The sequence below is a fragment of the Arachis hypogaea genome, chromosome 1 (genome assembly GCF_003086295.3).
Source record: "Arachis hypogaea cultivar Tifrunner chromosome 1, arahy.Tifrunner.gnm2.J5K5, whole genome shotgun sequence".
NCBI classification, from domain to species: Eukaryota; Viridiplantae; Streptophyta; class Magnoliopsida; order Fabales; family Fabaceae; genus Arachis; species Arachis hypogaea.
In genome coordinates, this window is record NC_092036.1 from 54,165,050 (window position 1) to 54,180,005 (window position 14,956).

Here is a 14,956-nt window from a genome sequence, read left to right on the forward strand (position 1 = left end):
CGCACGCGCACAAGACGCCCGCGCGCACATTGCAGAATCGACCAGGGACGCGCACGCGTACCGTGCGCGCACGCGTCGATGACCACACATGACTTCATTAAAGCAACACGTGCCTGGCGATTTGAGAGGGTTTTTGAACCCATTTTTGGCGCCAATTGCTAGGAGAAAGGAAAAAAAGGATGAAGGATTAAAGGGAAGGCATCAATCTAATCAATCTAGCATATAGCATAATTAGGATTAGTTTAGAATTAGTTTTAGAGAGAGAAGCTCTCACTTCTCTCTAGAATTAGGATTAGGTTTAGGTTAATCTCTCTTCTTAGATCTAGGTTTAATTCATACTTTGATTCACTTTTCCTTTACCAATTCTTAATCTTCTCCTCCTCCTCTTTCTAGTTATGTGCTTTAATAATTGTAATTCTTCATTTTGTTTTGGATAGATTGTTGTTCTTTTATTTCCTCTTTCAATAATGCAATTTGAGGTAATTCATGATAATTGTGATTTCCTTGATTGTTGTTGTTAATTCTTTGCAATAATTGTTGTTAGATTCTATTCTTGTTCTCAAATTACTATGCTTTTCTTTTGTGCCTTCCAAGTGTTTGATGAAATGCTTGGTTGGATTTTAGTGTAGGTTTTGTTCCTCTTGGCCTAGGTAGAGTAATTAGTGACTCTTGAGTTATCTAATTCCTTTGTTGATTGATAATTAGAAGTTGCTAATTGATTTGAATGCCTCTAAAGCTAGTCTTTCCTTTAGGAGTTGATTAGGACTTGAGGAATCAAATTGATTCATCCACTTGACTTTCCTCCATGGTTAGAGGTTAACTAAATGGGAGCAATGGACAATTTGTCATCACAATTGAGGAGGATAACTAGGATAGGACTTCTAGTTCTCATATCTTGCCAAGAGCTTTGCTAGTTGTTAGTTTATTTTCTTTGCCATTTATATTTCTTGTCTGAAATCTTAAAAACCCCAAATATAACTCACAACCGATAACAAGACACTTCATTACAATTCCTAGGGAGAACGACCCGAGGTCCAATACTTCGGTTTATAAATTTTAGGGGTTTGTACTAGTGACAAACAACTTTTTGTATGAAAGGATTATTGTTTGGTTTAGAAACTATACTTTACAACGAGATTTCATTAGTGAAATTCTAAACCGTCAAAAATCCAATCATCAGCGTGCGCACGCACAGATCCCTGTGCGGCCGCACACGTCCTGTTTCTCAAATTTACTTATTTTTCAACTATTTTACCTTCCCAACAAGGTTGTAAGCTTCTATAACACCATTTTACAACTTTTGGGCTTGGTTTTGAGTATTAGCAAACGGAGGCCTAGGTTTCTGGCGGGCGGAGGATGGTTTGATGTCACGTGAAGGGTGTTGGACATAGGAGATGAGAAATTATGAATTGTTGATGTTCGGAAATTGAATTGTGAATGGATAGTGGTTGAGATGAGAACTTTGCCTAAGCTTGATGAAGATGGTTGGAAATTCTGTCAACCAATTGTGAAGCAAAGATCCTTGGAGATTCAAGGATGAGTACAAACATAAGCCACCATGACAATAAGCACCTCAAAATGTCCAACTTAAGAACTTAAACTAAAAGTGCTAGGTGGGAGACACCCCACCATGGTAAACTCTTTCCACCCTCTTTTAAATTTGCTCAATAAGTGATTTGAGTTACCATTGTAGGTAGATGTTTCACATAAATTTGTTTGTACAACTTAATTGTTAGCTTAGTCACATGTATGTTGTGTTTAGTAGTAGATGAATAATATCAAATTGCATTTTTTTTGTAAATTGTATGATGGTTGATTGAATAAAGAGTTGTGAGCAGTATGGGGAGCACCCAGCAAAAGTTTTCTGAAAAAAAAATGGGGGTGGACGCGCGCGCACGAAGTACGCGCACGCGTCCATGAGCGAATGCATCATCACCCACATTCCCGAGAGTTGGGCCTCTCTTGGGCAAACACTATGCCCTGAGCCCAACACAATCCACGCTGACGCGCACTATGTGCGTGCGCGCCCATTTGCCCTGGGAGGAATAGACGCGAGCGCACGCATTGCGCTAGCGCGCCTTATCACATATTATCAATGTACGCGGACGCGCTCTGTACGCGCGCGCGTCCTTTACATGCTGCCGCCACTCTAGGCTTTTGCCCCGAGAGTTGGGCGCGTGTCAAGCCCCTCTAAGCCTCAGGCCCAACCCCATGTAGTACGCGCACGCGCCCTTGTATAGTTTGCCAATCCACGCTTGAGCACGACGTACGCTCATGTGTAGGTCCTTATTTTCAGCAATGTGCGCGGACGCGCGTGGTGCGCGCTCGCGTCGATTCAAAAATAGGATAACCCTAATGCGCGAAGGGCACTGCGCAGTCGCGCACCCTCTCTTCTTCTCCCTCACCATCTTCTTCTCCTTCCCACCTTCAACCTCCGACGCTAACAGCGGCGCCGTCGCCACCACCGAACCTCGTCCGTTGTCTCTCTCACTGTCAACCTCTCATTCTCTCGCTCCGACTACCTCTGCCCGAACACCATCTCCGCCGCCCACCTCTGCTCCGCCGCCACTCCATCATCACCACCGGCGACACTCTCTTCCTCTATTTCACACTCTCCTATCACTCTCCTTCTATCACCACTGCCAGCTTCCCGTCACTCAGTCTCTCACTCTTCCGAGCACACCGCCGCTGCTCCGCCGTGACCGTCCCCTCCGCGGCGGCACTCCAACCAGTCCACTTCCCCCAGCTTCAATACTCCCTAATTTTCTTTCCATTCTTAGTTCTCCTCTGCTCCCAGGTTCTTGCTCCAACTCTGCTTGTTTTTAATTTTTTGTTTCTGTTACCTACTGTTAGTTGTTTGTAGTTAGTTAGAATTGGAACTTTGTATGTTAGGTTAGATAGAAATACTTGCTGTTAGGTAGCTAGGATTGGATAGAGGATTCTAGGCCTGATAAGTGCTCCGTTTGTGCATAATTTGCTGTCTGTATATTTGGATGTTGTATGCTGATTTTGGACTGCTTTTTATGCACTTCTTGTTGCCTGAATGTCATACAACTACTGTTGTGCTTAATTAATGTTGTAATCATGCTATTTGTGCTATTTTGCTATCCGGGAACGTCTAATTTTAAGCCGGAACACTGCCCAATTTTCAAGAAAATTAGTTTTATTTTGGTCTTTATTTCAATTTTGGGCTAATTTCCGCTTCCTTTTGACTTCCCGGATCTGCACCAATCATGGTGAACATGAACCAGAACTTCTCTTTTATTTGAGCCTAAATATCATCATACCACTAATCCACCTTTCTACCTTACTAATTTCTTTAACCAATTACCCTCTACTCACATTTAACCCTCTTTAACCATTCTTTCAAAAGTATGATGATATTATTGCTTATTGAGTAAGAGTTGTTAACTTTAGTGAACATTGCATTCTTGTTTACTTGTTCACTTATGGTTACTTGTTACCAATTCTTTTCAAATTCGGTTCAACATCATGATTATTATTAGCCAATTGTATCCTGAACATGCCTTCTATGTTACATGCTAAGTGTGTCATTGCTTATATTCTATCATATTTTTCAGGATGTCGGATAAAGGAAAAGCCATAGCCACTGCCTCCAGGAAAAGAAAACATTCTACACCTTCTATCCCCTCCATTTATAAGAATTATGCTAAGAATCCTTTAAATGACGAAGAAAAAGAAAATCAGCTGTTACCTTCTACTGACCCAACTAAATTCCCTAATCTCTACTGTGAGCTTCGACTTTCCAAGTATCAGACAACAAAACTGAATACCGAGAAGAAGCTTGTTCTCCCCAATGATGTCCGACGGTCCATTACTAGTCAGATCCTTGAGTTGGGTATAGATTTTGTTGACAGAGATCTGGGGGATATTAACATCTCTTGGGTGAAGGAATTTTATTGCAACTTCTTCCGTCCCACTTTGGATTCGGTTCAGTTGAAGGGTAGAGAGATCATGATTACTGAGACTGCCATTGAGGAGGCTTTGCAGTGCCGACATATTCCTGATGGCACTTGCGCCCATCAGCAGGCCGAGTTGGCCATACACAGTATGACTTTTGATTATGAGGCGCTTAGGCGCGTGATTGGGTTACCGGATGCCACATGGGTCATGCATGCGACCAACACCAAGCCTAAGGGGATGCTATTTGCTCAGTTGACCAGAGAGGCCAAGACTTGGCAGATGATATTTGCCCACTATGTCTTGCCTACCACTCACTTCTCTGAGATCCCTATGGAGATGCTTCTGCTGATTGGGTGTGTCATGGAGGGGAAGGACGTCTATTTTCCTAGACTTATCCGACAGTGCATGTGGCGGGCGGATATTCGTGGCCTACTTCCATTTCCTACTTTGGTCACGCGTATGGCGGCCCTAGCTGAGGTCCCCTGGCTAGATGATGATGTGATACAACCACCCCTTGATGCAGATAACAGGGAGGTTACTATTCCTTGGGGTGGTTGGGTGCACGAGAAGCCCCCAGCTAGACGCCGTTCTAGGGCTAGAGCAGTAGTGGGGACAGCTTCACCATCAGCCCCTACAGCAGCCCCATCCTCTTCTACAGCAGCAGCTCCTTCTTCATCGACAGTTCCTCCTGCAGCACCTGAGCCCACCTACTTACTGGTCCAGCGTCTATTTCGGTTTTTAGAGCGCGAGAGACTCCATGTCAGACGCCGACTGGACCGGATGGACCAGGCGCTCATCTCTCTTGGCGCTGAGTTACCTCCGCTTCCCGACTCTCCGACCTCCGATGAGCAGGATCATCAGGAGGAGGATGCGGAGGCACCGACTCAGCGGGATACCCCTCCAGCTGCCCCAGACACCACAGAGACACCTCAGACCCATGCGGAGCCGGTCCCACAGCCACAGCCAGAGCCAGAGCCCACCGTTGTGCCTTCCACTGATCCTCCAGTTTAGCATCGAGGACGATGCTTGATCTTAAGTGTGGGGAGGTCACCGGTAGCACCACCATTAGAGGACCGGTGAACATTTTGACCACTTTCCTAGTTATCTTATTTTGCACATCTTTTGTATCTATTTTGATGCATTTTGAGTTTACTTTGGATACCTTTACTGCTTATTTTGGATTTTAGACATTTTGATGCTTTTGGATATTTTTAGATGTTTTGGATGATAGCTTTGATACTTTTAGTTGGATTTTTCTTTATACATTTTTGCATATCTTTCTTTTTAGTTTGTGGTTATGATTAGAAATCATACTTTGAATTGCAAATACTTAGTCACCCTTTTTGCATAAGAAATTGATTTTAAGCGGAAAAGGAAAGGGTAAACTAAGGAAATTTTTGAATTTTTCAATCACAACAATGCTTAGTCAAATATTGAGATTTTTTTCGAGAAATTTAATTATAGGGCACCAACCCAATTGATTGAAAGAAAATTTATGGTGAAACTTGCTTGAACTCATACTTTGTGAAGCATGTATTGAGCCTAGAACACAAGCTTGTGAGACTTGAGCCTATTGATGTGGTTACATTTTATAACCACTTATTTTCCATTCTTGTGTGAAATTGTTCTCTTTCTATGATTATGATCCTTGATTTGCTTGATTCAATATGTCCATTTATTTCTTGTATTTATGCATTTGTATGATTGAGGCCATTATTTCATTAGCCCACTTACCCAAATAGCCTACCTTTTACTCTCCATTGTTAGCCAATTTTGAGCCTATGCTTAACCAACTTATTCTCATTTTAGCACATTACAAGCCCAAGGCGGAAAACCAATGAAAAGTCCTTGTTAGGATCTTTGATTAGCCTAGGCTAGTGAGAGTGCTCATTATTCAAAGTTGTGAGGCTTGGGAACATTGAATGAAAAAAAAAGGGGTAGTACACTTTCATGTTTAGGAATTGGGTACATACTCATGTATTGATTAAATGTATAGATGGTGCACGAAATTGCAATCACACATTTGCGATCCCGCATAATTAACCAGCAAGTGCACTGGGTCGTCCAAGTAATACCTTACGTGAGTAAGGGTCAATCCCACGGAGATTGTCGGCTTGAAGCAAGCTATGGTTATCTTGTAACTCTTAGTTAGGATATCAATAATTATCAGGGTTGATTGTAAAAAGTAAAAGAACATGAACTAAGTACTTGTTTTGCAGTAATGGAGAACAGGTTGAGGTTTTGGAGATGCTCTATCTTCTGAACCTCTGCTTTCCTACTGTCTTCTTCTTCAAGCACGCAAGACTCCTTCCATGGCAAGCTGTATGTAGGGTTTCACCGTTGTCAATGGCTACCTCCCATCCTCTCAGTGAAAATGTTCAATGCGCTCTGTCACAGCACGGCTAATCATCTGTTGGTTCTCAATCGGGTTGGAATAGAATCCAGTGATTCTTTTGCGTCTGTCACCAACGCCCAGCCCTCAGGAGTTTGAAGCTCGTCACAGTCATTCAATCCTTGAATCCTACTCAGAATACCACAGACAAGGTTTAGACCTTCCGGATTCTCTTGAATGCCGCCATCAATTCTAGCTTATACCACGAAGATTTTGATTAAGGAATCCAAGAGATATTCACTCAATCTAAGGTATAACGGAGGTGGTTGTCAGGCACACGTTCATAGTTGAGAATGATGATGAGTGTCACGGATCATCACATTCATCAGGTTGAAGAACAAGTGATATCTTAGAATGAATGAAAAACAGTAGTAATTGCATTAATCCATCAAGACACAGCAGAGCTCCTCACCCCCAACCATGGGGTTTAGAGACTCATGCCATAGAAGATACAATAAGAAACGTGTAATGTGTCATAAGGTACAGATACAATGTCAAAAGATCCTATTAATAGTGAACTAGTAACCTAGGGTATACAGAAATGAGTAAATGACGTAAAAATCCACTTCTGGGTCCACTTAGTGTGTTCTTGGGCTGAGCATTGAAGCTTTCATGTGTAGAGACGTTTTCTGGAGTTAAACGCCAGCTTTTACGCCAGTTTGGGCGTTTAACTCTAATTTTTATGCCAGTTCCAGCGTTAAACGCTGGGAATTCTGAAGCTGATTTGCAACGCCGGTTTGGGCCATCAAATCTCGGGAAAAGTATGGACTATTATACATTGCTGGAAAGCCCAGGATGTCTACTTTCCAACGCTATTGAGAGCGCGCCAATTGGGCTTCTGTAGCTCCAGAAAATCCACTTCAAGTGCAGGGAGGTCAGAATCCAACAGCATCTGCAGTCCTTTTCAGCCTCTGAATCAGATTTTTGCTCAGGTCCCTCAATTTCAGCCAGAAAATACCTGAAATCACAGAAAAACACACAAACTTATAGTAAAGTCCAGAAAAGTGAATTTTAACTCAAAACTAATAAAAATATAATAAAAACTAACTAAAATATACTAAAAACATACTAAAAATAATGCCAAAAAGCGTATAAATTATCCGCTCATCACAACACCAAACTTAAATTGTTGCTTGTCCCCAAGCAACTGAAAATCAAGATAGAATAAAAGAAGAGAATATACTATAGACTCCAAAATATCAAAGAAACTTAGCTCCAATTAGATGAGCGGGACTAGTAGCTTTTTGCTTCTGAACAGTTTTGGCATCTCACTCTATCCTTTGAGGTTTAGAATGATTGGCATCCATAGGAACTCAGAACTCAGATAGTGTTATTGATTCTCCTAGTTAAGTATGATGATTCTTGAACATAGCTACTTTCTGAGTCTTGGCTGTGGCCCAAAGCACTCTGTCTTCCAGTATTACCACCGGATACATACATGCCACAGACACATAATTGGGTGAACCTTTTCAGATTGTGACCCAGCTTTGCTAGAGTCCCCAATCAGAGATGTCCAGGGTTCTTAAGCACACTCTTTTTGCCTTGGATCACAACTTTATTTCTTTCTTTTTCTTTTTCTCTTTCTTTTCTTTCTTTTTTTTCGTTTTTTTTATTCACTGCTTTTTCTTGCTTCAAGAATCAATTTGATGATTTTTCAGATCCTCAATAACAGTTCTCCTTTTCCATCATTCTTTCAAGAGCCAACAATTTTAACATTCTTAAAACAACAAATTCAAAAGACATATGCATTGTTCAAGCATTCATTCAGAAAACAAAAAGTATTGTCACCACATCAAACTAATTCAACTAGTTTCAAAGATGAATTCAAAATCCTGTACTTCTTGTTCTTTTGTGATTAAAGCATTTTTCATTTAAGAGAGGTGATGGATTCATAGGACATTCATAGCTTTAAGGCATAGACACTAAGATACTAATGATCATGTAATAAGACACAAACATAGATAAACATAAGCATAAAAATTCGAAAAATAGAAAATAAAGAACAAGGAGATTAAAGAACGGGTCCACCTTAGTGATGGCGGCTTGTTCTTCCTCTTGAAGATCTTATGGAGTGCTTGAGCTCCTCAATGTCTCTTCCTTGCCTTTGTTGCTCCTCTCTCATGATTCTATGATCTTCTTTAATTTCATGGAGGAGGATGGAATGTTCTTGGTGCTCCACCCTTAGTTGTCCCATGTTGGAACTCAATTCTCCTAGGGAGGTGTTGATTTGCTCCGAATAGCTTTGTGGAGAAAAGTGCATCCCTTGAGATGAATCTCTCCATCTCCCATGGCTCGGAGGTGGAAGCTTTTGCCTTCCTTTCCTCTTTCTAGAGGTTTCTCCGGCCTTAGGTGCCATAAATGGTTATGGAGAAACAAAAAGCAACGCTTTTACCACACCAAACTTAGAAGGTTTGCTCGTCCTCGAGTAAAAGAAGAAAGAAGAGAGAGAGTGGTGGGGTAGGTGGGGATCCTGTGGGGTCCACAGATCCTGAGGTGTCAAGGATAATTCATCCCTGCACCAAGTGGCGAGCAAACATGCTCCTCCTGCTAATCCTGGCGTTAAACGCCGTGCTGGTGCCCATTTCTGGCGTTTAACGCCAGCTTGGTGCCCATTCCTGGCGTTAAACGCCAGTCTGGTGCCCCTTTCTGGCGTTAAACGCCCAGAATGGTGCCAGACTGGGCGTTAAACGCCCATTTGCTGCCCTTACTGGCGTTTAAATGCCAGCAAGCTTTTCCTCCAGGGTGTGCTGTTTTTCTTTCTATTTTTCATTCTGTTTTTGCTTTTTCAATTGTTGTTGTGACTTCCCATGATCATCAACCTATAAAAAACATAAAATAACAAATGAGAATAGAGAAATATAACATTGGGTTACCTCCTAACAAGCGCTTCTTTAATGTCAATAGCTTGACAGTGGGCTCTCATGGAGCCTCACAGATACTCAAAGCCATGTTGGAACCTTCCAACACCAAACTTAGAGTTTGAATGTGGGGGTTCAACACCAAACGTAGAAGTTGGTTGTGTCCTCCCAATACCAACTTAGAGTTTGACTGTGGGGGCTCTGTTTGACTCTGTTTTGAGAGAAGCTCTTCATGCTTCCTTTCCATGGTTACAGAAGGAGAACCTTGAGTCTTATAGTTTGCACTGTCTGCAAGCCACGGAGCTTCCTGAATAGCAAATAATTGCTCATCCGGAAAGGTTTCAGAGATCTCAGTAGGAGGGAGGGATGTTCCTGCTAGTGGTTCTATCCGGGACAGGTGATCAGCTACTTGATTCTCTGTCCCTTTTCTGTCTCTTATTTCTATATCAAACTCTTGCAGAAGCAACACCCATCTTATGAGCCTGGGTTTTGAATCCTGCTTTGTGAGTAGATATTTAAAAGCAGCATGGTCAGTGTAATCACTTTTGATCCTACTAAATAAGATCTGAACTTGTCAATGGCATAAACCACTGCAAGTAACTCCTTTTCTGTGGTTGTGTAGTTCTTCTGTGCATCATTTAGAATACGACTGCCATAATAAATGACATGCAGAAGCTTACCATGCCTTTGTCCCAATACTGCACCAATGGCATGGTCACTGGCATCACACATTAGTTCAAATGGTAATGTCCAGTCTGGTGCAGATATGACTGGTGCTGTGACCAGCTTAGCTTTCAGAGTCTCAAACGCCTGCAGACACTCATTATCAAAAATAAATGGAGTGTCAGCAGCTAGCAGATTACTCAGAGGTTTGGCAATTTTTGAAAAATCCTTTATAAACCTTCTGTAGAATCCTGCATGCCCCAGAAAGCTTCTGATTGCCTTAACATTGGTAGGTGGTGGTAATTTTTCAATTACTTCAACTTTAGCTTGATCCACCTCTATTCCTTTATTTGAAATTTTATGCCCAAGGACAATTCCTTCAGTCACCATAAAGTGACATTTTTCCCAGTTTAAAACTAGGTTGGTCTCTTGGCATCTTTTCAGAACAAGTGCTAGATGGTTAAGGCAGGAGCTGAATGAGTCTCCAAATACTGAAAAGTCATCCATGAAGACTTCCAGAAATTTCTCTACCATATCTGAGAAGATAGAGAGCATGCACCTCTGAAAGGTTGCAGGTGCATTGCACAGACCAAAAGGCATCCTTCTGTAGGCAAATACTCCAGATGGACATGTAAATGCTGTTTTCTCTTGGTCTTGAGGATCTACTGCAATTTGGTTGTAACCTGAGTAGCCGTCCAAAACGCAGTAGTATTCATGACCTGCTAGTCTCTCTAGCATCTGGTCTATGAATGGTAAAGGAAAATGATCCTTTCTGGTGACTGTATTGAGCCTTCTGTAGTCAATACACATGCGCCACCCTATAACTGTTCTTGTAGGAACTAGTTCATTCTTTTCATTATGAACCACTGTCATGCCTCCCTTCTTAGGGACAACGTGGACAGGGCTCACCCAGGGGCTATCAGAAATAGGATAAATAATCCCAACCTCTAGTAACTTAGTGACCTCTTTCTGCACCACCTCCTTCATGGCTGGATTTAGCCGCCTTTGTGATTGAACCACTGGCTTAGCATCATCCTCCAATAGGATCTTGTGCATGCATCTTGCTGGGCTAATGCCCTTAAGATCACTTATGGACCACCCAAGAGCTGTCTTGTGTGTCCTTAGCACTTGAATTAGTGCTTCCTCTTCCTGTGGATTTAGAGCAGAGCTTATGATCACTGGAAAAGTGTCACCTTCTCCCAGAAATACATATTTCAGGGATGGTGGTAGTGGCTTGAGCTCTGGTTTAGGAGGCTTATCTTCTTCCTAAGGAATTTTCAGAATTTCTTTTATTTCCTTTAGTTCCTCCAGATCAGGCTGAACATCTTTAAAGATGTCATCTAACTCTGATTCAAGACTTTCAGTCATATTGACCTCCTCCACCAAAGAGTCAATAATATCAGTGCTCATGCAGTCATTTGATGTGTCTGGATGCTGCATAGCTTTGACAACATTCAACTTGAACTCATCCTCATTGACTCTTAGGGTTAATTCCCCTTTTTGGACGTCAATGAGGGTCCGTCCAGTTGCTAGGAAAGGTCTTCCTAGAATGAGAGTTGCACTCTTGTGCTCCTCCATTTCCAGCACTACAAAGTCAGTGGGAAAGGCAAATGGCTCAACCTTGACAATCATGTCCTCAATTATGCCTGATGGGTATTTAATGGAGCCATCAGCAAGTTGGAGACATATCCTGGTTGGTTTGACTTCTTCAGTCAAGCCAAGCTTTCTGATAGTGGATGCAGGTATTAGGTTGATACTTGCCCCAAGATCACATAGAGCTTTCTTGGTACAAGTACCCTCTAATGTGCATGGTATCATAAAGCTTCCTGGATCTTGAAGCTTTTCTGGTAAGCTTTTCAGAATGACTGCACTGCATTCTTCAGTGAGAAACACTTTTTCAGTTTCTCTCCAATCCTTCTTATGACTTAAGATCTCTTTCATGAACTTAGCATAAGAAGGTATTTGCTCAAGTGCCTCTGCAAACGGAATCTTTATTTCAAGAGTCCTTAAATAGTCTGCAAAGCGGGCAAATTGCTTATCCTGTTCCGTTTGGCGGAGTTTCTGAGAATAAGGCATCTTGGCTTTACACTCATCAACCTTAGTTGCTGCAGGTTTATTTCCTACAGAAGTGGTTGGAGAAGCCTGCTTAAGGGGTTGTTATCAGCACTTGCAAGTGTATGACCCCTTTGTGGCATTTGAATGCCAGGATTGGGTGCTTTTTGGGCGTTTAACGCCAGATTGCAACCCTTTTCTGGCGTTTGAACGCCAGAAGTGGCTACCCATTGGGCGTTTAACGCCACTTTCTTACCCTTTTCTGGCGTTTGAATGCCAAAATCATTCCTCTCTGGGCTTTTACTGTCCTCAGAGGGATTTTGGGTAGTTGGTTGGTTATCCTCTGTCAGTTGTTCCTTTCTTAGCTTTCTGCTGCTTTGAGTTGATACATTCAATGTCTTCCCACTCCTTAATTTAACAGCTTGGCATTCTTCTGTTATTTGTTTAGATAATTGCTGTCTTGTCTGATTCAATTGTGCTTCCATATTCTTGTTAGCATTTTTAGTGTCTTGGAGCATCTCTTTAAATTCTGCTAATTGTTTTGTCATAAGGAGTAATTGCTGATTAAGCTCAACCATCTGTTCTTGAGGGTTAGGATCAGTAGTTACTGCCATAGCTTTTTCTTTTATAGAGGACTCACTGCTTGAGTATAAATGTTGATTTCTAGCAATCGTATCTATGAGCTCTTGAGCCTCTTCAATCGTCTTCTTCATATGTATAGATCCACCAGCTGAGTGGTCTAGAGACATCTGAGCTTTTTCTATAAGCCCATAGTAGAAGATGTCCAACTGTACCCACTCTGAAAACATTTCAGAGGGGCATTTTCTTAGCATACCTCTATACCTCTCCCAGGCATTATAAAGGGATTCATTATCCTCTTGTTTAAAGCCTTGGATGTCCAGCCTTAGCTGTGTCATCCTTTTTGGAGGATAAAATTGATTCAGGAATTTGTCTGATAACTGCTTCCATGTCTTTATGCTTGCTGTAGGTTGGTTATTCAACCACCTCTTAGCTTGATCTTTTACAGCAAATGGAAACAGTAATAGTCTGTAGACATCCTAATCTACCTCTCTATCACGTACTGTGTCAGCAATTTGTAAGAATTGTGCCAGAAACTCAGTAGGTTCTTCCTGTGGAAGACCAGAATACTGGCAATTTTGCTGCACTATGATAATGAGTTGAGGATTTAGCTCAAAGCTGCTTGCTTTAATGGGAGGTATTCAGATGCTACTCCCATATGCATCTGTAATGGGGTTAGCATATGACCCCAGAGTCCTTCTGGACTGTTCAATTCCACTTAGGTCCATGATGGAGAAAGGGAATATGATATGGATTCACAAGTAAAGTAAATTTTTTTTAGTTGACCGAAAAAAATAAAATAAAACAAAAGGAAAATAAAATAAATTTTCGAAAACTAAAAGAAAATAAGATCAAAGCAAATTGAAAACTAAATCAATTAGTTAATTAAAAAGATTTTGGAATTAGCAATTGAAAATATATGATTGAAAATTATTTTGAAAAAGATTTGATTTTTTTTTTGAAATGAGGAAAGAGAAAAACAACAAAATGACACCAAACTTAAAATTTTTAGAAAATCAGACACAAATTTTCGAAAACTTAAAGGAAAACACAAAGAAAACACCAAACTTAGAATTTTTAAGGATCAAGAAAGGACTAAGGATATGCAAATTCGAAAAATAAAAGAAAGCAAAAGCATGCAATTGACACCAAACTTAAAATATGAAACTAAACTCAAATAAAAGACTCTAAACCAACAAAAAAATAAAACAGTCCGAATCTAAGTAACAAGATAAACCGTCAGTTGTCCAAACTCGAACAATCCCCGGCAACGGCGCCAAAAACTTGGTGCACGAAATTGCAATCACACTTTTTCAATCCCGCACAACTAACCAGCAAGTGCACTGGGTCGTCCAAGTAATACCTTACGTGAGTAAGGGTCGATCCCACGGAGATTGTGGCTTGAAGCAAGCTATGGTTATCTTGTAACTCTTAGTCAGGATATCAATAATTATCAGGGTTGATTGTAAAAAGTAAAAGAACATGAACTAAGTACTTGTTTTGCAGTAATGGAGAACAGGTTGAGGTTTTGGAGATGCTCTATCTTCTGAACCTCTGCTTTCCTACTGTCTTCTTCTTCAAGCACGCAAGACTCCTTCCATGGCAAGCTGTATATAGGGTTTCACCGTTGTCAATGGCTACCTCCCATCCTCTCAGTGAAAATGTTCAACGCGCTCTGTCACAGCACGGCTAATCATCTGTTGGTTCTCAATCGGGTTGGAATAGAATCCAGTGATTCTTTTGCGTCTGTCACTAACGCCCAGCCCTCAGGAGTTTGAAGCTCGTCACAGTCATTCAATCCTTGAATCCTACTCAGAATACCACAAACAAGGTTTAGACCTTCCGGATTCTCTTGAATGCCGCCATCAATTCTAGCTTATACCACGAAGATTCTGATTAAGGAATCCAAGAGATATTCACTCAATCTAAGGTAGAACAGAGGTGGTTGTCAGGCACACGTTCATAGTTGAGAATGATGATGAGTGTCACGGATCATCACATTCATCAGGTTGAAGAACAAGTGATATCTTAGAATAGAAGCAAGCGTGATTGAATGAAAAACAGTAGTAATTGCATTAATCCATCAAGACACAGCAGAGCTCCTCACCCCCAACCATGGGGTTTAGAGACTCATGCCATAGAAGATACAATAAGAAACGTGTAATGTGTCATAAGGTACAGATACAATGTCAAAAGATCCTATTAAACGTGAACTAGTAACCTAGGGTATACAGAAATGAGTAAATGACATAAAAATCCACTTCTGGGTCCACTTAGTGTGTGCTTGGGCTGAGCATTGAAGCTTTCATGTGTAGAGACTTTTTCTGGAGTTAAACGCCAGCTTTTATGCCAGTTTGGGCGTTTAACTCCAATTTTTATGCCAGTTCCAGCGTTAAACGCTGGGAATTCTGAAGCTGATTTGCAACGCCAGTTTGGGCCATCAAATCTCGGACAAAGTATGGACTATTATACATTGCTGGAAAGCCCA